Source organism: Dendrobates tinctorius, unplaced genomic scaffold, assembly GCF_039654945.1.
Source record: "Dendrobates tinctorius isolate UK_male_01 unplaced genomic scaffold, ASM3965494v1 ptg000462l, whole genome shotgun sequence".
Classification (NCBI taxonomy): Eukaryota; Metazoa; Chordata; class Amphibia; order Anura; family Dendrobatidae; genus Dendrobates; species Dendrobates tinctorius.
Window position 1 is genome coordinate 70001 of NW_027362124.1, and position 25231 is coordinate 95231.

The 25231-nt window shown below is 38.0% G+C and overlaps 15 non-coding genes across 15 annotated transcripts; all 15 read left to right on the forward strand.

The window, feature by feature from the left end:
* Positions 1-2335: 2335 nt before the first annotated feature.
* TRNAQ-UUG (transfer RNA glutamine (anticodon UUG)) lies at positions 2336-2411 on the forward strand. Its single transcript has one exon. It is a non-coding gene; the product is annotated as a tRNA-Gln (tRNA).
* A 2521-nt stretch (positions 2412-4932) lies between these two features.
* TRNAS-UGA (transfer RNA serine (anticodon UGA)) lies at positions 4933-5014 on the forward strand. Its single transcript has one exon. It is a non-coding gene; the product is annotated as a tRNA-Ser (tRNA).
* Positions 5015-5665: 651 nt separating this feature from the next.
* TRNAQ-UUG (transfer RNA glutamine (anticodon UUG)) lies at positions 5666-5737 on the forward strand. The gene has a single exon. It is a non-coding gene; the product is annotated as a tRNA-Gln (tRNA).
* Positions 5738-7255: 1518 nt separating this feature from the next.
* Positions 7256-7327, forward strand: TRNAQ-UUG (transfer RNA glutamine (anticodon UUG)). Its single transcript has one exon. It is a non-coding gene; the product is annotated as a tRNA-Gln (tRNA).
* Positions 7328-8263: 936 nt separating this feature from the next.
* Positions 8264-8345, forward strand: TRNAS-UGA (transfer RNA serine (anticodon UGA)). The gene has a single exon. It is a non-coding gene; the product is annotated as a tRNA-Ser (tRNA).
* A 651-nt stretch (positions 8346-8996) lies between these two features.
* Positions 8997-9068, forward strand: TRNAQ-UUG (transfer RNA glutamine (anticodon UUG)). The gene has a single exon. It is a non-coding gene; the product is annotated as a tRNA-Gln (tRNA).
* A 1517-nt stretch (positions 9069-10585) lies between these two features.
* TRNAQ-UUG (transfer RNA glutamine (anticodon UUG)) lies at positions 10586-10657 on the forward strand. The gene has a single exon. It is a non-coding gene; the product is annotated as a tRNA-Gln (tRNA).
* Positions 10658-12324: 1667 nt separating this feature from the next.
* TRNAQ-UUG (transfer RNA glutamine (anticodon UUG)) lies at positions 12325-12396 on the forward strand. The gene has a single exon. It is a non-coding gene; the product is annotated as a tRNA-Gln (tRNA).
* Positions 12397-13332: 936 nt separating this feature from the next.
* On the forward strand, positions 13333-13414 carry TRNAS-UGA (transfer RNA serine (anticodon UGA)). Its single transcript has one exon. It is a non-coding gene; the product is annotated as a tRNA-Ser (tRNA).
* Positions 13415-14065: 651 nt separating this feature from the next.
* On the forward strand, positions 14066-14137 carry TRNAQ-UUG (transfer RNA glutamine (anticodon UUG)). Its single transcript has one exon. It is a non-coding gene; the product is annotated as a tRNA-Gln (tRNA).
* Positions 14138-15654: 1517 nt separating this feature from the next.
* Positions 15655-15726, forward strand: TRNAQ-UUG (transfer RNA glutamine (anticodon UUG)). Its single transcript has one exon. It is a non-coding gene; the product is annotated as a tRNA-Gln (tRNA).
* Positions 15727-16657: 931 nt separating this feature from the next.
* TRNAS-UGA (transfer RNA serine (anticodon UGA)) lies at positions 16658-16739 on the forward strand. Its single transcript has one exon. It is a non-coding gene; the product is annotated as a tRNA-Ser (tRNA).
* Positions 16740-17390: 651 nt separating this feature from the next.
* Positions 17391-17462, forward strand: TRNAQ-UUG (transfer RNA glutamine (anticodon UUG)). Its single transcript has one exon. It is a non-coding gene; the product is annotated as a tRNA-Gln (tRNA).
* Positions 17463-18996: 1534 nt separating this feature from the next.
* On the forward strand, positions 18997-19068 carry TRNAQ-UUG (transfer RNA glutamine (anticodon UUG)). The gene has a single exon. It is a non-coding gene; the product is annotated as a tRNA-Gln (tRNA).
* A 931-nt stretch (positions 19069-19999) lies between these two features.
* On the forward strand, positions 20000-20081 carry TRNAS-UGA (transfer RNA serine (anticodon UGA)). The gene has a single exon. It is a non-coding gene; the product is annotated as a tRNA-Ser (tRNA).
* The last annotated feature ends 5150 nt before the right edge of the window (positions 20082-25231 follow it).

Genomic DNA, 25231 nt, shown 5'->3' on the forward strand with positions numbered 1-25231 from the left:
TGTTCAATTTGCATGTTTACTAGTCTATTCCCCATGACAGTGATCTGTGATGGAGCGAGTTTCTCGGACCAAACTGACTTTATCTTTGACTGTTCTTTAGATAATCTATTCTGGAGCAACATTACATGTGCGACTTGCCGCTAATCAAAAGAAGCACCGTGGGTGCCATCAGGTAAGAGGTTTTTCTCTTGATCTTGTCCAGCAGCCACAGACCGCTGTCCTGGCTAATGGACTGGGACATGCACTTTGATTTGCACAAACCTTAAATTATCTCTCAGATGAAGCCTTTTACCACGCAATGCTAATCTTTATCGACTACTGGATGAACAGTTTTCTAACAGTATAAGTTTTGCAATTTATTTTTTTCACACTTTTTCCAAGTAACAGATACAGCAATCTTTTTACTAGCCACTTTTCATCAACATTTCAAACTGTCCTAGCTGTGATATCGTGGAAATGTTGGTAAATTTGTGGAATGAAAGGTTATAAGATATCAATTTACCATTGTGTATGATTGCAGATTTGCACTGCAGCTTTGGAGCCTGTTTTCGCCATCGTTCACGATTTCATATGCTTTATTCAGCACAACAAACCGCAGCCATGACTGTGTCATGGTTGGTTCCATGGTGTAATTTTTAGCACTCTGTACTTTGAATCCAGTGATCCGAGTTCAAATCTCAGTGGAACCTGGGCACACATTTCGATTTTTCCATCTGCACTCAGATCGACGATGCCCAATGTTTATGATGAAACAAGCAATTTAAAATCCACATAATAAAAGACAAAAAAGAGTTCAAGGATCCATGGAATACCATGGTCAAAGCAGTCAATCAAGTAGTATTAGCAAAAATTAAAATTGTCTATATCACTCATTGTCTATGTCTTACCAAGCAATCTCATACTCTGTGACTTGAGTCAATATTCACATAACACTCTTTCCAAGTGGGTGAATCTGACAAGGATTTGAAGCCAAAATGGCTTCAGGAAGTGTTTTTGATTTTTCTCTAAGCCATCTTTTCTTGTGTTTTTCAGAATTTCCTAAAGTGCCTTATAAACATTTTTGGTGGTGTTTTTCTAAAAATTCTTTTCGGCGTCTTTTGAATGTGTTTTGTGGCTTTTTTTGTAGCACACAAAAGTCATTCAGGACCCTTTATAGGGTCTTTCGAACCTTACCGTTGACTTGTAGTATAGGTATGGAGCTGTTCAAAGTGAAAAACAGCTGAAGATTGATATGGTAATTTCAGTTAACCGCTGGACATTTTAGGAAACTTGACATGGTTAATAGACGCTCCAAAGCCTGATCAAATGAACATCAAGTCTTTTTTACTTGGAAATGATTATGTTCAGTCTTCTCAGCATTTTCGGATTATTTTTAAGGATGTTTTTGGAGCTGACTGACTCCAAATCCACATTATGAAAAGGGAAAAGCTTTAAACTGTGAATGGTTCCCATTGATGATGACTTTAAATCAGATTTTTGCATTTTACTGAGACCTTGTATTTTCTTTTCATTTTCTGAGATGTCTTCCAGAGGGTTGATCACTGAGCTTGATCATGGTGCTATTAGAAAACGTGTGTGAAACTCATAACAACTTTAAGTCCGAGTAGTCGTGGCCGAGTGGTTAAGGCGATGGGCAAGAAATCCATTGGGGTTTCCCCGCGCAGGTGCAAATCCTGCTGACTACATCTATGTTTCAATAACTTTTTGACCTTTTATCTTTGTTGTTCAATTTGCATGTTTACTAGTCTATTCCCCATGACAGTGATCTGTGATGGAGCGAGTTTCCAGGACCAAACTGACTTTATCTTTGACTGTTCTTTAGATAATCTATTCTGGAGCAACATTACATGTGCGACTTGCCGCTAATGAAAAGAAGCACCGTGGGTGCCATCAGGTAAGAGGTTTTTCTCTTGATCTTGTCCAGCAGCCACAGACCGCTCTCCTGGCTAATGGACTGGGACATGCACTTTGATTTGCACAAACCTTAAATTATCTCTCAGATGAAGCCTTTTACCATGCAATGCTAATCTTTATCGACTACTGGATGAACAGTTTTCTAACAGTATAAGTTTTGCAATTTATTGTTTTCACACTTTTTCCAAGTAACAGATACAGCAATCTTTTTACTAGCCACTTTTCATCAACATTTCAAAATGCGCTAGCTGAGATATCGTGGAAATGTTGGTAAATTTGTGGAATGAAAGGTTCTAAGATATCAATTTACCATTGTGTATGAATTCAGATTTGCACTGCAGCTTTGGAGCCTGTTTTTGCCATCGTTCACGATTTCATATGCTTTATTCAGCACAACAAGCCGCAGCCATGTCTGAGGCATGGTTGGATCCATGGTGTAATGGTTAGCACTCTGGACTTTGAATCCAGTGATCTGAGTTCAAATCTCAGTGGAACCTGGGCACACATTTTGATTTTTCCATCTGCACTCAGATCGACGATGCCCAATGTTTAAGATGAAACAAGCAATTTAAAATCCACATAATAAAAGACAAAAAAAAGTTCATGGATTCATGGAATACCAAGGTCAAAGCTGTCAATCAAGTAGGATTAGCAAAAATTAAAATTGTCTATATCACTCATTTTCTATGTCACTCATTGTCTATGTCATATCAAGCAATCTCATACTCTGTGACTTGAGTCAATATTCACATAACACTCTTTCCAAGTGGGTGAATCTGACAAGGATTTGAAGCCAAAATGGCTTCAGGAAGTGTTTTTGATTTTTCTCTAAGACATCTTTTCTTGTGTTTTCCAGAATTTCCTAAAGTGCCTTATAAACATTTTTGGTGGTGTTTTTCTAAAAATTCTTTTCGGCGTCTTTTGAATGTGTTTTGTTGCTTTTTTTGTAGCACACAAAAGTCATTCAGGACCCTTTATAGGGTCTTTCGAACCTTACCGTTGACTTGTAGTATAGGTATGGAGCTGTTCAAAGTGAAAAACAGCTGAAGATTGATATGGTAATTTCAGTTCTAATTTCAGAGCTGACTGACTCCAAATCCACATTATGAAGAGGGAAAAGCTTTAAACTGTGAATGGTTCCCATTGATGATGACTTTAAATCAGATTTTTGCATTTTACTGAGACCTTGTATTTTCTTTTCATTTTCTGAGATGTCTTCCAGAGGGTTGATCACTGAGCTTGATCATGGTGCTATTAGAAAACGTGTGTGAAACTCATAACAGCTTGAAGTCCGAGTAGTCGTGTCCGAGTGGTTAAGGCGATAAGCAAGAAATCCATTGGGGTCTCCCCGCGCAGGTGCAAATCCTGCCGACTACGTCTATGTTTCAATAACTTTTTGACCTTTTATCTCTGTTGTTCAATTTGCATGTTTACTAGTCTATTACCCCATGACTGTGATCTGTGATGGAGCGAGTTTCTTGGACCAAACTGACTTTATCTTTGACTGTTCTTTAGATAATCTATTCTGGAGCAACATTACATGTGCGACTTGCCGCTAATCAAAAGAAGCACCGTGGGTGCCATCAGGTAAGAGGTTTTTCTCTTGATCTTGTCCAGCAGCCACAGACCTCTGTCCTGGCTAATGGACTGGGACATGCACTTTGATTTGCACAAACCTTAAATTATCTCTCAGATGAAGCCTTTTACCATGCAATGCTAATCTTTATCGACTACTGGATGAACAGTTTTCTAACAGTATACGTTTTGCAATTTATTTTTTTCACAATTTTTCCAAGTAACAGATACAGCAATCTTTTTACTAGCCACTTTTCATCAACATTTCAAACTGTCCTAGCTGTGATATCGTGGAAATGTTGGTAAATTTGTGGAATGAAAGGTTATAAAATATCAATTTACCATTGTGTATGATTGCAGATTTGCACTGCAGCTTTGGAGCCTGTTTTCGAAATCGTTCACGATTTCATATGCTTTATTCAGCACAACAAGCCGCAGCCATGACTGTGTCATGGTTGGTTCCATGGTGGGCTTTGAATCCAGTGATCTGAGTTCAAATCTCAGTGCAACCTGGGCACTCATTTTGATTTTTCCATCTGCACTCAGATCGACGATGCCCAATGTTTATGATGAAACAAGCAATTTAAAATCCACATAAAAAAAGACAAAAAAAGAGTTCAAGGATTCATGGAATACCATGGTCAAAGCTGTCAATCAAGTAGGATTAGCAAAAATTAAAATTGTCTTTATCACTCATTGTCTATGTCACTCATTGTCTATGTCATACCAAGCAATCTCATACTCTGTGACTTGAGTCAATATTCACATAACACTCTTTCCAAGTGGGTGAATCTGACAAGGATTTGAAGCCAAAATGGCTTCAGGAAGTGTTTTTGATTTTTCTCTAAGCCATCTTTTCTTGTGTTTTCCAGAATTTCCTAAAGTGCCTTATAAACATTTTTGGTGGTGTTTTTCTAAAAATTCTTTTCGGCGTCTTTTGAATGTGTTTTGTGGCTTTTTTTGTAGCACACAAAAGTCAATCAGGACCCTTTATAGGGTCTTTCGAACCTTACCGTTGACTTGTAGTATAGGTATGGAGCTGTTCAAAGTGAAAAACATCTGAAGATTGATATGGTAATTTCAGTTAACCGCTGGACATTTTTGGAAACTTGACATGGTTAATAGACGCTCCAAAGACTGATCAAATGAACACCAAGTCTTTTTTACTTGGAAATGATTATTTTCAGTCTTCTCAGCATTTTCGGATTATTTTTAAGGATGTTTTTGGAGCTGACTGACTCCAAATCCACATTATGAAGAGGGAAAAGCTTTAAACTGTGAATGGTTCCCATTGATGATGACTTTAAATCAGATTTTTGCATTTTACTGAGACCTTGTATTTTCTTTTCATTTTCTGAGATGTCTTCCAGAGGATTGATCACTGAGCTTGATCATGGTGCTATTAGAAAACGTGTGTGAAACTCATAACAGCTTGACGTCCGAGTAGTCGTGGCCGAGTGGTTAAGGCTATGGACTTGAAATCTATTGGGGTCTCCCCGCGCAGGTTCAAATCCTGCCGATTACGTCTATGTTTCAATATCTTTTTGACCTTTTATCTTTGTTCAATTTGCATGTTTACTAGTCTATTCCCCATGACAGTGATCTGTGATGGAGCGAGTTTCCAGGACCAAACTGACTTTATCTTTGACTGTTCTTTAGATAATCTATTCTGTAGCAACATTACATGTGCTACTTGCCGCTAATCAAAAGAAGCACCGTGGGTGCCATCAGGTAAGAGGATTTTCTCTTGATCTTGTCCAGCAGCCACAGACCGCTGTCCTGGCTAATGGACTGGGACATGCACTTTGATTTGCACAAACCTTAAATTATCTCTCAGATGAAGCCTTTTACCATGCAATGCTAATCTTTATCGACTACTGAATGAACAGTTTTCTAACAGTATAAGTTTTGCAATTTATTTTTTTCACACTTTTTCCAAGTAACAGATACAGCAATCTTTTCACTAGCCACTTTTCATCAACATTTCAAACTGCGCTAGCTGTGATATCGTGGAAATGTTGGTAAATTTGTGGAATGAAAGGTTATAAGATATCAATTTACCATTGTCTATGAATGCAGATTTGCACTGCAGCTTTGGAGCCTTTTTTCGCCATCGTTCACGATTTCATATGCTTTATTCAGCACAACAAGCCGCAGCCATGTCTGAGGCATGGTTGGTTCCATGGTGTAATGGTTAGCACGCTGGACTTTGAATCCAGTGATCTGAGTTCAAATCTCAGTGGAACCTGGGCACACATTTCGGTATTTCCATCTGCACTCAGATCGACGATGCCCAATGTTTAAGATGAAACAAGCAATTTAAAATCCACATAATAAAAGACAAAAAAAAGTTCAAGGATTCATGGAATACCAAGGTCAAAGCTGTCAATCAAGTAGGATTAGCATAAATTAAAATTGTCTATATCATTCATTTTCTATGTCACTCATTGTCTATGTCATACCAAGCAATCTCATACTCTGTGACTTGAGTCAATATTCACATAACACTCTTTCCAAGTGGGTGAATCTGACAAGGATTTGAAGCCAAAATGGCTTCAGGAAGTGTTTTTGATTTTTCTTGTGTTTTCCAGAATTTCCTAAAGTGCCTTATAAACATTTTTGGTGGTGTTTTTCTAAAAATTCTTTTCGGCGTCTTTTGAATGTGTTTTGTGGCTTTTTTTGTAGCACACAAAAGTCATTCAGGACCCTTTATAGGGTCTTTCGAACCTTACCGTTGACTTGTAGTATAGGTATGGAGCTGTTCAAAGTGAAAAACAGCTGAAGATTGATATGGTAATTTCAGTTCTAATTTCAGAGCTGACTGACTCCAAATCCACATTATGAAGAGGGAAAAGCTTTAAACTGTGAATGGTTCCCATTGATGATGACTTTAAATCAGATTTTTGCATTTTACTGAGACCTTGTATTTTCTTTTCATTTTCTGAGATGTCTTCCAGAGGGTTGATCACTGAGCTTGATCATGGTGCTATTAGAAAACGTGTGTGAAACTCATAACAGCTTGAAGTCCGAGTAGTCGTGTCCGAGTGGTTAAGGCGATAAGCAAGAAATTCATTGGGGTCTCCCCGCGCAGGTGCAAATCCTGCCGACTACGTCTATGTTTCAATAACTTTTTGACCTTTTATCTCTGTTGTTCAATTTGCATGTTTACTAGTCTATTCCCCATGACAGTGATCTGTGATGGAGCGAGTTTCTTGGACCAAACTGACTTTATCTTTGACTGTTCTTTAGATAATCTATTCTGGAGCAACATTATATGTGCGACTTGCCGCTAATCAAAAGAAGCACCGTGGGTGCCATCAGGTAAGAGGTTTTTCTCTTGATCTTGTCCAGCAGCCACAGACCTCTGTCCTGGCTAATGGACTGGGACATGCACTTTGATTTGCACAAACCTTAAATTATCTCTCAGATGAAGCCTTTTACCATGCAATGCTAATCTTTATCGACTACTGGATGAACAGTTTTCTAACAGTATACGTTTTGCAATTTATTTTTTTCACACTTTTTCCAAGTAACAGATACAGCAATCTTTTTACTAGCCACTTTTCATCAACATTTCAAACTGTCCTAGCTGTGATATCGTGGAAATGTTGGTAAATTTGTGGAATGAAAGGTTATAAAATATCAATTTACCATTGTGTATGATTGCAGATTTGCACTGCAGCTTTGGAGCCTGTTTTCGCCATCGTTCACGATTTCATATGCTTTATTCAGCACAACAAGCCGCAGCCATGACTGTGTCATGGTTGGTTCCATGGTGTAATGGTTAGCACTCTGGACTTTGAATCCAGTGATCTGAGTTCAAATCTCAGTGGAACCTGGGCTCAGGACTCATTTTGATTTTTCCATCTGCACTCAGATCGACGATGCCCAATGTTTATGATGAAACAAGCAATTTAAAATCCACATAATAAAAGACAAAAAAAGAGTTCAAGGATTCATGGAATACCATGGTCAAAGCTGTCAATCAAGTAGGATTAGCAAAAATTAAAATTGTCTTTATCACTCATTGTCTATGTCACTCATTGTCTATGTCATACCAAGCAATCTCATACTCTGTGACTTGAGTCAATATTCACATAACACTCTTTCCAAGTGGGTGAATCTGACAAGGATTTGAAGCCAAAATGGCTTCAGGAAGTGTTTTTGATTTTTCTCTAAGCCATCTTTTCTTGTGTTTTCCAGAATTTCCTAAAGTGCCTTATAAACATTTTTGGTGGTGTTTTTCTAAAAATTCTTTTCGGCGTCTTTTGAATGTGTTTTGTGGCTTTTTTTGTAGCACACAAAAGTCAATCAGGACCCTTTATAGGGTCTTTCGAACCTTACCGTTGACTTGTAGTATAGGTATGGAGCTGTTCAAAGTGAAAAACATCTGAAGATTGATATGGTAATTTCAGTTAACCGCTGGACATTTTTGGAAACTTGACATGGTTAATAGACGCTCCAAAGACTGATCAAATGAACACCAAGTCTTTTTTACTTGGAAATGATTATTTTCAGTCTTCTCAGCATTTTCGGATTATTTTTAAGGATGTTTTTGGAGCTGACTGACTCCAAATCCACATTATGAAGAGGGAAAAGCTTTAAACTGTGAATGGTTCCCATTGATGATGACTTTAAATCAGATTTTTGCATTTTACTGAGACCTTGTATTTTCTTTTCATTTTCTGAGATGTCTTCCAGAGGGTTGATCACTGAGCTTGATCATGGTGCTATTAGAAAACGTGTGTGAAACTCATAACAGCTTGACGTCCGAGTAGTCGTGGCCGAGTGGTTAAGGCTATGGACTTGAAATCCATTGGGGTCTCTCCGCGCAGGTTCAAATCCTGCCGATTACGTCTATGTTTCAATATCTTTTTGACCTTTTATCTTTGTTCAATTTGCATGTTTACTAGTCTATTCCCCATGACAGTGATCTGTGATGGAGCGAGTTTCCAGGACCAAACTGACTTTATCTTTGACTGTTCTTTAGATAATCTATTCTGTAGCAACATTACATGTGCTACTTGCCGCTAATCAAAAGAAGCACCGTGGGTGCCATCAGGTAAGAGGATTTACTCTTGATCTTGTCCAGCAGCCACAGACCGCTGTCCTGGCTAATGGACTGGGACATGCACTTTGATTTGCACAAACCTTAAATTATCTCTCAGATGAAGCCTTTTACCATGCAATGCTAATCTTTATCGACTACTGGATGAACAGTTTTCTAACAGTATAAGTTTTGCAATTTATTTTTTTCACACTTTTTCCAAGTAACAGATACAGCAATCTTTTCACTAGCCACTTTTCATCAACATTTCAAACTGCGCTAGCTGTGATATCGTGGAAATGTTGGTAAATTTGTGGAATGAAAGGTTATAAGATATCAATTTACCATTGTGTATGAATGCAGATTTGCACTGCAGCTTTGGAGCCTGTTTTCGCCATCGTTCACGATTTCATATGCTTTATTCAGCACAACAAGCCGCAGCCATGTCTAAGGCATGGTTGGTTCCATGGTGTAATGGTAAGCACGCTGGACTTTGAATCCAGTAATCTGAGTTCAAATCTCAGTGGAACCTGGGCACACATTTCGATTTTTCCATCTGCACTCAGATCGACGATGCCCAATGTTTAAGATGAAACAAGCAATTTAAAATCCACATAATAAAGACAAAAAAAAGTTCAAGGATTCAAAGCTGTCAATCAAGTAGGATTAGCAAAAATTAAAATTGTCTATATCACTCATTTTCTATGTCACTCATTGTCTATGTCATACCAAGCAATCTCATACTCTGTGACTTGAGTCAATATTCACATAACACTCTTTCCAAGTGGGTGAATCTGACAAGGATTTGAAGCCAAAATGGCTTCAGCAAGTGTTTTTGATGTTTCTCTAAGCAATCTTTTCTTGTGTTTTTCAGAATTTCCTAAAGTGCCTTATAAACATTTTTGGTGGTGTTTTTCTAAAAATTCTTTTCGGCATCTTTTGAATGTGTTTTGTGGCTTTTTTTGTAGCACACAAAAGTCAATCAGGACCCTTTATAGGGTCTTTCGAACCTTACCATTGACTTGTAGTATAGGTATGGAGCTGTTCAAAGTGAAAAACAGCTGAAGATTGATATGGTAATTTCAGTTCTAATTTCAGAGCTGACTGACTCCAAATCCACATTATGAAGAGGGAAAAGCTTTAAACTGTGAATGGTTCCCATTGATGATTACTTTAAATCAGATTTTTGCATTTTACTGAGACCTTGTATTTTCTTTTCATTTTCTGAGATGTCTTCCAGAGGGTTGATCACTGAGCTTGATCATGGTGCTATTAGAAAACGTGTGTGAAACCCATAACAGCTTGAAGTCCGAGTAGTCGTGTCCGAGTGGTTAAGGCGATAAGCAAGAAATCCATTGGGGTCTCCCCGCGCAGGTGCAAATCCTGCCGACTACGTCTATGTTTCAATAACTTTTTGACCTTTTATCTCTGTTGTTCAATTTGCATGTTTACTAGTCTATTCCCCATGACTGTGATCTGTGATGGAGCGAGTTTCTTGGACCAAACTGACTTTATCTTTGACTGTTCTTTAGATAATCTATTCTGGAGCAACATTACATGTGCGACTTGCCGCTAATCAAAAGAAGCACCGTGGGTGCCATCAGGTAAGAGGTTTTTCTCTTGATCTTGTCCAGCAGCCACAGACCTCTGTCCTGGCTAATGGACTGGGACATGCACTTTGATTTGCACAAACCTTAAATTATCTCTCAGATGAAGCCTTTTACCATGCAATGCTAATCTTTATCGACTACTGGATGAACAGTTTTCTAACAGTATACGTTTTGCAATTTATTTTTTTCACACTTTTTCCAAGTAACAGATACAGCAATCTTTTTACTAGCCACTTTTCATCAACATTTCTAACTGTCCTAGCTGTGATATCGTGGAAATGTTGGTAAATTTGTGGAATGAAAGGTTATAAAATATCAATTTACCATTGTGTATGATTGCAGATTTGCACTGCAGCTTTGGAGCCTGTTTTCGCCATCGTTCACGATTTCATATGCTTTATTCAGCACAACAAGCCGCAGCCATGACTGTGTCATGGTTGGTTCCATGGTGTAATGGTTAGCACTCTGGACTTTGAATCCAGTGATCTGAGTTCAAATCTCAGTGGAACCTGGGCACTCATTTTGATTTTTCCATCTGCACTCAGATCGACGATGCCCAATGTTTATGATGAAACAAGCAATTTAAAATCCACATAATAAAAGACAAAAAAAGAGTTCAAGGATTCATGGAATACTATCGTCAAAGCTGTCAATCAAGTAGGATTAGCAAAAATTAAAATTGTCTTTATCACTCATTGTCTATGTCACTCATTGTCTATGTCATACCAAGCAATCTCATACTCTGTGACTTGAGTCAATATTCACATAACACTCTTTCCAAGTGGGTGAATCTGACAAGGATTTGAAGCCAAAATGGCTTCAGGAAGTGTTTTTGATTTTTCTCTAAGCCATCTTTTCTTGTGTTTTCCAGAATTTCCTAAAGTGCCTTATAAACATTTTTGGTGGTGTTTTTCTAAAAATTCTTTTCGGCGTCTTTTGAATGTGTTTTGTGGCTTTTTTTGTAGCACACAAAAGTCAATCAGGACCCTTTATAGGGTCTTTCGAACCTTACCGTTGACTTGTAGTATAGGTATGGAGCTGTTCAAAGTGAAAAACATCTGAAGATTGATATGGTAATTTCAGTTAACCGCTGGACATTTTTGGAAACTTGACATGGTTAATAGACGCTCCAAAGACTGATCAAATGAACACCAAGTCTTTTTTACTTGGAAATGATTATTTTCAGTCTTCTCAGCATTTTCGGATTATTTTTAAGGATGTTTTTGGAGCTGACTGACTCCAAATCCATATTATGAAGAGGGAAAAGCTTTAAACTGTGAATGGTTCCCATTGATGATGACTTTAAATCAGATTTTTGCATTTTACTGAGACCTTGTATTTTCTTTTCATTTTCTGAGATGTCTTCCAGAGGGTTGATCACTGAGCTTGATCATGGTGCTATTAGAAAACGTGTGTGAAACTCATAACAGCTTGAAGTCCGAGTAGTCGTGTCCGAGTGGTTAAGGCGATAAGCAAGAAATTCATTGGGGTCTCCCCGCGCAGGTGCAAATCCTGCCGACTACGTCTATGTTTCAATAACTTTTTGACCTTTTATCTCTGTTGTTCAATTTGCATGTTTACTAGTCTATTCCCCATGACAGTGATCTGTGATGGAGCGAGTTTCTTGGACCAAACTGACTTTATCTTTGACTGTTCTTTAGATAATCTATTCTGGAGCAACATTATATGTGCGACTTGCCGCTAATCAAAAGAAGCACCGTGGGTGCCATCAGGTAAGAGGTTTTTCTCTTGATCTTGTCCAGCAGCCACAGACCTCTGTCCTGGCTAATGGACTGGGACATGCACTTTGATTTGCACAAACCTTAAATTATCTCTCAGATGAAGCCTTTTACCATGCAATGCTAATCTTTATCGACTACTGGATGAACAGTTTTCTAACAGTATACGTTTTGCAATTTATTTTTTTCACACTTTTTCCAAGTAACAGATACAGCAATCTTTTTACTAGCCACTTTTCATCAACATTTCAAACTGTCCTAGCTGTGATATCGTGGAAATGTTGGTAAATTTGTGGAATGAAAGGTTATAAAATATCAATTTACCATTGTGTATGATTGCAGATTTGCACTGCAGCTTTGGAGCCTGTTTTCGCCATCGTTCACGATTTCATATGCTTTATTCAGCACAACAAGCCGCAGCCATGACTGTGTCATGGTTGGTTCCATGGTGTAATGGTTAGCACTCTGGACTTTGAATCCAGTGATCTGAGTTCAAATCTCAGTGGAACCTTGGCTCAGGACTCATTTTGATTTTTCCATCTGCACTCAGATCGACGATGCCCAATGTTTATGATGAAACAAGCAATTTAAAATCCACATAATAAAAGACAAAAAAAGAGTTCAAGGATTCATGGAATACCATGGTCAAAGCTGTCAATCAAGTAGGATTAGCAAAAATTAAAATTGTCTTTATCACTCATTGTCTATGTCACTCATTGTCTATGTCATACCAAGCAATCTCATACTCTGTGACTTGAGTCAATATTCACATAACACTCTTTCCAAGTGGGTGAATCTGACAAGGATTTGAAGCCAAAATGGCTTCAGGAAGTGTTTTTGATTTTTCTCTAAGCCATCTTTTCTTGTGTTTTCCAGAATTTCCTAAAGTGCCTTATAAACATTTTTGGTGGTGTTTTTCTAAAAATTCTTTTCGGCGTCTTTTGAATGTGTTTTGTGGCTTTTTTTGTAGCACACAAAAGTCAATCAGGACCCTTTATAGGGTCTTTCGAACCTTACCGTTGACTTGTAGTATAGGTATGGAGCTGTTCAAAGTGAAAAACATCTGAAGATTGATATGGTAATTTCAGTTAACCGCTGGACATTTTTGGAAACTTGACATGGTTAATAGACGCTCCAAAGACTGATCAAATGAACACCAAGTCTTTTTTACTTGGAAATGATTATTTTCAGTCTTCTCAGCATTTTCGGATTATTTTTAAGGATGTTTTTGGAGCTGACTGACTCCAAATCCACATTATGAAGAGGGAAAAGCTTTAAACTGTGAATGGTTCCCATTGATGATGACTTTAAATCAGATTTTTGCATTTTACTGAGACCTTGTATTTTCTTTTCATTTTCTGAGATGTCTTCCAGAGGGTTGATCACTGAGCTTGATCATGGTGCTATTAGAAAACGTGTGTGAAACTCATAACAGCTTGACGTCCGAGTAGTCGTGGCCGAGTGGTTAAGGCTATGGACTTGAAATCCATTGGGGTCTCCCCGCGCAGGTTCAAATCCTGCCGATTACGTCTATGTTTCAATATCTTTTTGACCTTTTATCTTTGTTCAATTTGCATGTTTACTAGTCTATTCCCCATGACAGTGATCTGTGATGGAGCGAGTTTCCAGGACCAAACTGACTTTATCTTTGACTGTTCTTTAGATAATCTATTCTGTAGCAACATTACATGTGCTACTTGCCGCTAATCAAAAGAAGCACCGTGGGTGCCATCAGGTAAGAGGATTTACTCTTGATCTTGTCCAGCAGCCACAGACCGCTGTCCTGGCTAATGGACTGGGACATGCACTTTGATTTGCACAAACCTTAAATTATCTCTCAGATGAAGCCTTTTACCATGCAATGCTAATCTTTATCGACTACTGGATGAACAGTTTTCTAACAGTATAAGTTTTGCAATTTATTTTTTTCACACTTTTTCCAAGTAACAGATACAGCAATCTTTTCACTAGCCACTTTTCATCAACATTTCAAACTGCGCTAGCTGTGATATCGTGGAAATGTTGGTAAATTTGTGGAATGAAAGGTTATAAGATATCAATTTACCATTGTGTATGAATGCAGATTTGCACTGCAGCTTTGGAGCCTGTTTTCGCCATCGTTCACGATTTCATATGCTTTATTCAGCACAACAAGCCGCAGCCATGTCTGAGGCATGGTTGGTTCCATGGTGTAATGGTAAGCACGCTGGACTTTGAATCCAGTAATCTGAGTTCAAATCTCAGTGGAACCTGGGCACACATTTCGATTTTTCCATCTGCACTCAGATCGACGATGCCCAATGTTTAAGATGAAACAAGCAATTTAAAATCCACATAATAAAGACAAAAAAAAGTTCAAGGATTCAAAGCTGTCAATCAAGTAGGATTAGCAAAAATTAAAATTGTCTATATCACTCATTTTCTATGTCACTCATTGTCTATGTCATACCAAGCAATCTCATACTCTGTGACTTGAGTCAATATTCACATAACACTCTTTCCAAGTGGGTGAATCTGACAAGGATTTGAAGCCAAAATGGCTTCAGCAAGTGTTTTTGATGTTTCTCTAAGCCATCTTTTCTTGTGTTTTTCAGAATTTCCTAAAGTGCCTTATAAACATTTTTGGTGGTGTTTTTCTAAAAATTCTTTTCGGCATCTTTTGAATGTGTTTTGTGGCTTTTTTTGTAGCACACAAAAGTCAATCAGGACCCTTTATAGGGTCTTTCGAACCTTACCATTGACTTGTAGTATAGGTATGGAGCTGTTCAAAGTGAAAAACAGCTGAAGATTGATATGGTAATTTCAGTTCTAATTTCAGAGCTGACTGACTCCAAATCCACATTATGAAGAGGGAAAAGCTTTAAACTGTGAATGGTTCCCATTGATGATTACTTTAAATCAGATTTTTGCATTTTACTGAGACCTTGTATTTTCTTTTCATTTTCTGAGATGTCTTCCAGAGGGTTGATCACTGAGCTTGATCATGGTGCTATTAGAAAACGTGTGTGAAACCCATAACAGCTTGAAGTCCGAGTAGTCGTGTCCGAGTGGTTAAGGCGATAAGCAAGAAATCCATTGGGGTCTCCCCGCGCAGGTGCAAATCCTGCCGACTACGTCTATGTTTCAATAACTTTTTGACCTTTTATCTCTGTTGTTCAATTTGCATGTTTACTAGTCTATTCCCCATGACTGTGATCTGTGATGGAGCGAGTTTCTTGGACCAAACTGACTTTATCTTTGACTGTTCTTTAGATAATCTATTCTGGAGCAACATTACATGTGCGACTTGCCGCTAATCAAAAGAAGCACTGTGGGTGCCATCAGGTAAGAGGTTTTTCTCTTGATCTTGTCCAGCAGCCACAGACCTCTGTCCTGGCTAATGGACTGGGACATGCACTTTGATTTGCACAAACCTTAAATTATCTCTCAGATGAAGCCTTTTACCATGCAATGCTAATCTTTATCGACTACTGGATGAACAGTTTTCTAACAGTATACGTTTTGCAATTTATTTTTTTCACACTTTTTCCAAGTAACAGATACAGCAATCTTTTTACTAGCCACTTTTCATCAACATTTCTAACTGTCCTAGCTGTGATATCGTGGAAATGTTGGTAAATTTGTGGAATGAAAGGTTATAAAATATCAATTTACCATTGTGTATGATTGCAGATTTGCACTGCAGCTTTGGAGCCTGTTTTCGCCATCGTTCACGATTTCATATGCTTTATTCAGCACAACAAGCCGCAGCCATGACTGTGTCATGGTTGGTTCCATGGTGTAATGGTTAGCACTCTGGACTTTGAATCCAGTGATCTTAGTTCAAATCTCAGTGGAACCTGGGCACTCATTTTGATTTTTCCATCTGCACTCAGATCGACGATGCCCAATGTTTATGATGAAACAAGCAATTTAAAATCCACATAATAAAAGACAAAAAAAGAGTTCAAGGATTCATGGAATACTATCGTCAAAGCTGTCAATCAAGTAGGATTAGCAAAAATTAAAATTGTCTTTATCACTCATTGTCTATGTCACTCATTGTCTATGTCATACCAAGCAATCTCATACTCTGTGACTTGAGTCAATATTCACATAACACTCTTTCCAAGTGGGTGAATCTGACAAGGATTTGAAGCCAAAATGGCTTCAGGAAGTGTTTTTGATTTTTCTCTAAGCCATCTTTTCTTGTGTTTTCCAGAATTTCCTAAAGTGCCTTATAAACATTTTTGGTGGTGTTTTTCTAAAAATTCTTTTCGGCGTCTTTTGAATGTGTTTTGTGGCTTTTTTTGTAGCACACAAAAGTCAATCAGGACCCTTTATAGGGTCTTTCGAACCTTACCGTTGACTTGTAGTATAGGTATGGAGCTGTTCAAAGTGAAAAACATCTGAAGATTGATATGGTAATTTCAGTTAACCGCTGGACATTTTTGGAAACTTGACATGGTTAATAGATGCTCCAAAGACTGATCAAATGAACACCAAGTCTTTTTTACTTGGAAATGATTATTTTCAGTCTTCTCAGCATTTTCGGATTATTTTTAAGGATGTTTTTGGAGCTGACTGACTCCAAATCCATATTATGAAGAGGGAAAAGCTTTAAACTGTGAATGGTTCCCATTGATGATGACTTTAAATCAGATTTTTGCATTTTACTGAGACCTTGTATTTTCTTTTCATTTTCTGAGATGTCTTCCAGAGGGTTGATCACTGAGCTTGATCATGGTGCTATTAGAAAACGTGTGTGAAACTCATAACAGCTTGTCGTCCGAGTAGTCGTGGCCGAGTGGTTAAGGCGATGGACTTGAAATCCATTGGGGTCTCCCCGCGCAGATTCAAATCCTGCCGATTACGTCTATGTTTCAATATCTTTTTGACCTTTGATCTTTGTTCAATTTGCATGTTTACTAGTCTATTCCCCATGACAGTGATCTGTGATGGAGCGAATTTCCAGGACCAAACTGACTTTATCTTTGACTGTTCTTTAGATAATCTATTCTGTAGCAACATTACATGTGCTACTTGCCGCTAATCAAAAGAAGCACAGTGGGTGCCATCAGGTAAGAGGATTTTCTCTTGATCTTGTCCAGCAGCCACAGACCGCTGTCCTGGCTAATGGACTGGGACATGCACTTTGATTTGCACAAACCTTAAATTATCTCTCAGATGAAGCCTTTTACCATGCAATGCTAATCTTTATCGACTACTGGATGAACAGTTTTCTAACAGTATAAGTTTTGCAATTTATTTTTTTCACACTTTTTCCAAGTAACAGATACAGCAATCTTTTCACTAGCCACTTTTCATCAACATTTCAAACTGCGCTAGCTGTGATATCGTGGAAATGTTGGTAAATTTGTGGAATGAAAGGTTATAAGATATCAATTTACCATTGTCTATGAATGCAGATTTGCACTTCAGCTTTGGAGCCTGTTTTCGCCATCGTTCACGATTTCATATGCTTTATTCAGCACAACAAGCCGCAGCCATGTCTGAGGCATGGTTGGTTCCATGGTGTAATGGTAAGCACGCTGGACTTTGAATCCAGTGATCTGAGTTCAAATCTCAGTGGAACCTGGGCACACATTTCGATTTTTCCATCTGCACTCAGATCGACGATGCCCAATGTTTAAGATGAAACAAGCAATTTAAAATCCACATAATAAAAGACAAAAAAAAGTTCAAGGATTCATGGAATACCAAGGTCAAAGCTGTCAATCAAGTAGGATTAGCAAAAATTAAAATTGTCTATATCACTCATTTTCTATGTCACTCATTGTCTATGTCATACCAAGCAATCTCATACTCTGTGACTTGAGTCAATATTCACATAACACTCTTTCCAAGTGGGTGAATCTGACAAGGATTTGAAGCCAAAATGCCTTCAGGAAGTTTTTTTGATTTTTCTCTAAGACATCTTTTCTTGTGTTTTCCAGAATTTCCTAAAGTGCCTTATAAACATTTTTGGTGGTGTTTTTCTAAAAATTCTTTTCGGCGTCTTTTGAATGTGTTTTGTGGCTTTTTTTGTAGCACACAAAAGTCATTCAGGACCCTTTATAGGGTCTTTCGAACCTTACCGTTGACTTGTAGTATAGGTATGGAGCTGTTCAAAGTGAAAAACAGCTGAAGATTGATATGGTAATTTCAGTTCTAATTTCAGAGCTGACTGACTCCAAATCCACATTATGAAGAGGGAAAAGCTTTAAACTGTGAATGGTTCCCATTGATGATGACTTTAAATCAGATTTTTGCATTTTACTGAGACCTTGTATTTTCTTTTCATTTTCTGAGATGTCTTCCAGAGGGTTGATCACTGAGCTTGATCATGGTGCTATTAGAAAACGTGTGTGAAACTCATAACAGCTTGAAGTCCGAGTAGTCGTGTCCGAGTGGTTAAGGCGATAAGCAAGAAATTCATTGGGGTCTCCCCGCGCAGGTGCAAATCCTGCCGACTACGTCTATGTTTCAATAACTTTTTGACCTTTTATCTCTGTTGTTCAATTTGCATGTTTACTAGTCTATTCCCCATGACAGTGATCTGTGATGGAGCGAGTTTCTTGGACCAAACTGACTTTATCTTTGACTGTTCTTTAGATAATCTATTCTGGAGCAACATTACATGTGCGACTTGCCGCTAATCAAAAGAAGCACCGTGGGTGCCATCAGGTAAGAGGTTTTTCTCTTGATCTTGTCCAGCAGCCACAGACCTCTGTCCTGGCTAATGGACTGGGACATGCACTTTGATTTGCACAAACCTTAAATTATCTCTCAGTTGAAGCCTTTTACCATGCAATGCTAATCTTTATCGACTACTGGATGAACAGTTTTCTAACAGTATACGTTTTGCAATTTATTTTTTTCACACTTTTTCCAAGTAACAGATACATCAATCTTTTTACTAGCCACTTTTCATCAACATTTCAAACTGTCCTAGCTGTGATATCGTGGAAATGTTGGTAAATTTGTGGAATGAAAGGTTATAAAATATCAATTTACCATTGTGTATGATTGCAGATTTGCACTGCAGCTTTGGAGCCTGTTTTCGCCATCGTTCACGATTTCTTATGCTTTATTCAGCACAACAAGCCGCAGCCATGACTGTGTCATGGTTGGTTCCATGGTGTAATGGTTAGCACTCTGGACTTTGAATCCAGTGATCTGAGTTCAAATCTCAGTGGAACCTGGGCACTCATTTTGATTTTTCCATCTGCACTCAGATCGACGATGCCCAATGTTTATGATGAAACAAGCAATTTAAAATCCACATAATAAAAGACAAAAAAAGAGTTCAAGGATTCATGGAATACCATGGTCAAAGCTGTCAATCAAGTAGGATTAGCAAAAATTAAAATTGTCTTTATCACTCATTGTCTATGTCACTCATTGTCTGTGTCATACCAAGCAATCTCATACTCTGTGACTTGAGTCAATATTCACATAACACTCTTTCCAAGTGGGTGAATCTGACAAGGATTTGAAGCCAAAATGGCTTCAGGAAGTGTTTTTGATTTTTCTCTAAGCCATCTTTTCTTGTGTTTTCCAGAATTTCCTAAAGTGCCTTATAAACATTTTTGGTGGTGTTTTTCTAAAAATTCTTTTCGGCGTCTTTTGAATGTGTTTTGTGGCTTTTTTTGTAGCACACAAAAGTCAATCAGGACCCTTTATAGGGTCTTTCGAACCTTACCGTTGACTTGTAGTATAGGTATGGAGCTGTTCAAAGTGAAAAACATCTGAAGATTGATATGGTAATTTCAGTTAACCGCTGGACATTTTTGGAAACTTGACATGGTTAATAGACGCTCCAAAGACTGATCAAATGAACACCAAGTCTTTTTTACTTGGAAATGATTATTTTCAGTCTTCTCAGCATTTTCGGATTATTTTTAAGGATGTTTTTGGAGCTGACTGACTCCAAATCCACATTATGAAGAGGGAAAAGCTTTAAACTGTGAATGGTTCCCATTGATGATGACTTTAAATCAGATTTTTGCATTTTACTGAGACCTTGTATTTTCTTTTCATTTTCTGAGATGTCTTCCAGAGGGTTGATCACTGAGCTTGATCATGGTGCTATTAGAAAACGTGTGTGAAACTCATAACAGCTTGACGTCCGAGTAGTCGTGGCCGAGTGGTTAAGGCTATGGACTTGAAATCCATTGGGGTCTCCCTGCGCAGGTTCAAATCCTGCCGATTACGTCTATGTTTCAATATCTTTTTGACCTTTTATCTTTGTTCAATTTGCATGTTTACTAGTCTATTCCCCGTGACAGTGATCTGTGATGGAGCGAGTTTCCAGGACCAAACTGACTTTATCTTTGACTGTTCTTTAGATAATCTATTCTGTAGCAACATTACATGTGCTACTTGCCGCTAATCAAAAGAAGCACCGTGGGTGCCATCAGGTAAGAGGATTTTCTCTTGATCTTGTCCAGCAGCCACAGACCGCTGTCCTGGCTAATGGACTGGGACATGCACTTTGATTTGCACAAACCTTAAATTATCTCTCAGATGAAGCCTTTTACCATGCAATGCTAATCTTTATCGACTACTGGATGAACAGTTTTCTAACAGTATAAGTTTTGCAATTTATTTTTTTCACACTTTTTCCAAGTAACAGATACAGCAATCTTTTCACTAGCCACTTTTCATCAACATTTCAAACTGCGCTAGCTGTGATATCGTGGAAATGTTGGTAAATTTGAGGAATGAAAGGTTATAAGATATCAATTTACCATTGTGTATGATTGCAGATTTGCACTGCAGCTTTGGAGCCTGTTTTCGCCATCATTCACGATTTCATATGCTTTATTCAGCACAACAAGCCGCAGCCATGACTGTGAAATGGTTGGTTCCATGGTGTAATGGTTAGCACTCTGGACTTTGAATCCTGTTATCTGAATTCAAATCTCAGTGGAACCTGGGCACACATTTCGATTTTTCCATCTGCACTCAGATCGACGATGCCCAATGTTTATGATGAAACAAGCAATTTAAAATCCACATAATAAAAGACAAAAAAAGAGTTCAAGGATTCATGGAATACCATGGTCAAAGCTGTCAATCAAGTAGGAATAGCAAAAATTAAAATTGTCTATGTCATACCACGCAATCTCATACTCTGTGACTTGAGTCAATATTCACATACCATTCTTTCCAAGTGGGTGAATCTGACAAGGATTTGAAGCCAAAATGGCTTCAGGAAGTGTTTTTGATTTTTCTCTAAGCCATCTTTTCTTGTGTTTTCCAGAATTTCCTAAAGTGCCTTACAAACATTTTTGGTGATGTTTTTCTAAAAATTCTTTTCGGCGTCTTTTGAATGTGTTTTGTGGCTTTTTTTGTAGCACACAAAAGTCAATCAGGACCCTTTATAGGGTCTTTCGAACCTTACCGTTGACTTGTATTATAGGTATGGAGCTGTTCAAAGTGAAAAACAGCTGTAGATTGATATGGTAATTTCAGTTAACCGCTGGACATTTTTGGAAACTTGAGATGGTTAATAGACGCTCCAAAGCCTGATCAAATGAACATCAAGTCTTTTTTACTTGGAAATGATTATGTTCAGTCTTCTCAGCATTTTTGGATTATTTTTAAAGATGTTTTTGGAGCTGACTGACTCCAAATCCACATTATGAAGAGGGAAAAGCTTTAAACTGTGAATGGTTCCCATTGATGATGACTTTAAATCAGATTTTTGCATTTTACTGAGACCTTGTATTTTCTTTTCATTTTCTGAGATGTCTTCCAGAGGGTTGATCACTGAGCTTGATCATGGTGCTATTAGAAAACATGTGTGAAACTCATAACAGCTTGACGTCCGAGTAGTCGTGGCCGAGTGGTTAAGGCGATGGACTAGTAATTCATTGGGGTCTCCCCGCGCAGGGTCAAATCCTGCTGACTACGTCTATGTTTCAAAAAGTTTTTGACGTTTTATCTTTGTTGTTCAATTTGCATGTTTACTAGTCTATTCCCCATGACAGTGATCTGTGATGGAGCGAGTTTCTAGGACCAAACTGACTTTATCTTTGACTGTTCTTTAGATAATCTATTCTGGAGCAACATTACATGTGCGACTTGCCACTAATCAAAAGAAGCACTGTGGGTGCCATCAGGTAAGAGGTTTTTCTCTTGATCTTGTCCAGCAGCCACAGACCGCTGTCCTGGCTAATGGACTGGGACATGCACTTTGATTTGCACAAACCTTAAATTATCTCTCAGATGAAGCCTTTTACCATGCAATGCTAATCTCTATCAACTACTGGATGAACAGTTTTCTAACAGTATAAGTTTTGCAATTTATTTTTTTCACACTTTTTCCAAGTAACAGATACAGCAATCTTTTTACTAGCCACTTTTCATCAACATTTCAAACTGTCCTAGCTGTGATATCGTGGAAATGTTGGTAAATTTGTGGAATGAAAGGTTATAAGATATCAATTTACCATTGTGTATGATTGCAGATTTGCACTGCAGCTTTGGAGCCTGTTTTCGCCATCGTTCACGATTTCATATGCTTTATTCAGCACAACAAGCCGCAGCAATGACTGTGTAATGGATGGTTCCATGGTGTAATGGTTAGCACTCTGGACTTTGAATCTTGTTATCTGAATTCAAATCTCATTGGAACCTGGGCACACATTTCAATTTTTCCATCTGCACTCAGATCGACGATGCCCAATGTTTATGATGAAACAAGCAATTTAAAATCCACATAATAAAAGAAAAAAAAAGAGTTCAAGGATTCATGGAATACCATGGTCAAAGCTGTCAATCAAGTAGGATTAGCAAAAATTAAAATTGTCTATGTCATACCAAGCAATCTCATACTCTGTGACTTGAGTCAATATTCACATAACACTCTTTCCAAGTGGGTGAATCTGACAAGGATTGGAAGCCAAAATGGCGTCAGGAAGTGTTTTTGATTTTTCTCTAAGCCATCTTTTCTTGTGTTTTCCAGAATTTCCTAAAGTGCCTTATAAACATTTTTGATGGTGTTTTTCTAAAAATTCTTTTCGGCGTCTTTTGAATGTGTTTTGTGGCTTTTTTTGTAGCACACAAAAGTCAATCAGGACCCTTTATAGGGTCTTTCGAACCTTACCGTTGACTTGTATTATAGGTATGGAGCTGTTCAAAGTGAAAAACAGCTGAAGATTGATATGGTAATTTCAGTTAACTGCTGGACATTTTTGGAAACTTGAGATGGTTAATAGACGCTCCAAAGCCTGATCAAATGAACATCAAGTCTTTTTTACTTGGAAATGATTATGTTCAGTCTTCTCAGCATTTTTGGATTATTTTTAAATATGTTTTTGGAGCTGACTGACTCCAAATCCACATTATGAAGAGGGAAAAGCTTTCAACTGTGAATGGTTCCCATTGATGATGACGTTAAATCAGATTTTTGCATTTTACTGAGACCTTGTATTTTCTTTTCATTTTCTGAGATGTCTTCCAGAGGGTTGATCACTGAGCTTGATCATGGTGCTATTAGAAAACATGTGTGAAACTCATAACAGCTTGACGTCCGAGTAGTCGTGGCCGAGTGGTTAAGGCGATGGACTAGTAATTCATTGGGGTCTCCCCGCGCAGGGTCAAATCCTGCTGACTACGTCTATGTTTCAAAAAGTTTTTGACGTTTTATCTTTGTTGTTCAATTTGCATGTTTACTAGTCTATTCCCCATGACAGTGATCTGTGATGGAGCGAGTTTCTAGGACCAAACTGACTTTATCTTTGACTGTTCTTTAGATAATCTATTCTGGAGCAACATTACATGTGCGACTTGCCACTAATCAAAAGAAGCACCGTGGGAGCCATCAGGTAAGAGGTTTTTCTCTTGATCTTGTCCAGCAGCCACAGACCGCTGTCCTGGCTAATGGACTGGGACATGCACTTTGATTTGCACAAACCTTAAATTATCTCTCAGATGAAGCCTTTTACCATGCAATGCTAATCTTTATCAACTACTGGATGAACAGTTTTCTAACAGTATAAGTTTTGCAATTTATTTTTTTTCACACTTTTTCCAAGTAACAGATACAGCAATCTTTTTACTAGCCACTTTTCATCAACATTTCAAACTGTCCTAGCTGTGATATCGTGGAAATGTTGGTAAATTTGTGGAATGAAAGGTTATAAGATATCAATTTACCATTGTGTATGATTGCAGATTTGCACTGCAGCTTTGGAGCCTGTTTTCGCCATCGTTCACGATTTCATATGCTTTATTCAGCACAACAAGCCGCAGCAATGACTGTGTAATGGATGGTTCCATGGTGTAATGGTTAGCACTCTGGACTTTGAATCTTGTTATCTGAATTCAAGTCTCATTGGAACCTGGGCACACATTTCAATTTTTCCATCTGCACTCAGATCGACGATGCCCAATGTTTATGATGAAACAAGCAATTTAAAATGCACATAATAAAAGACAAAAAAAGAGTTCAAGGATTCATGGAATACCATGGTCAAAGCTGTCAATCAAGTAGGATTAGCAAAAATTAAAATTGTCTATGTCACTCATTGTCTATGTCATACCAAGCAATCTCATACTCTGTGACTTTAGTCAATATTCACATAACACTCTTTCCAAGTGGGTGAATCTGACAAGAATTTGAAGCCAAAATGGCTTCAGTAAGTGTTTTTGATTTTTCTCTAAGCCATCTTTTCTTGTGTTTTCCAGAATTTCCTAAAGTGCCTTATAAACATTTTTGGTGGTGTTTTTCTAAAAATTCTTTTCGGCGTCTTTTGAATGTGTTTTGTGGCTTTTTTTGTAGCACACAAAAGTCAATCAGGACCCTTTATAGGGTCTTTCGAACCTTACCGTTGACTTGTATTATAGGTATGGAGCTGTTCAAAGTGAAAAACAGCTGAAGATTGATATGGTAATTTCAGTTAACCGCTGGACATTTTTGGAAACTTGAGATGGTTAATAGACGCTCCAAAGCCTGATCAAATGAACATCAAGTCTTTTTTACTTGGAAATGATTATGTTCAGTCTTCTCAGCATTTTTGGATTATTTTTAAAGATGTTTTTGGAGCTGACTGACTCCAAATCCACATTATGAAGAGGGAAAAGCTTTAAACTGTGAATGGTTCCCATTGATGATGACGTTAAATCAGATTTTTGCATTTTACTGAGACCTTGTATTTTCTTTTCATTTTCTGAGATGTCTTCCAGAGGGTTGATCACTGAGCTTGATCATGGTGCTATTAGAAAACATGTTTGAAACTCATAACAGCTTGACGTCCGAGTAGTCGTGGCCGAGTGGTTGAGGAGATGGACTAGAAATCCATTGGGGTCTCCCCGCGCAGGTTCAAATCCTGCTGACTACGTCTATGTTTCAAAAA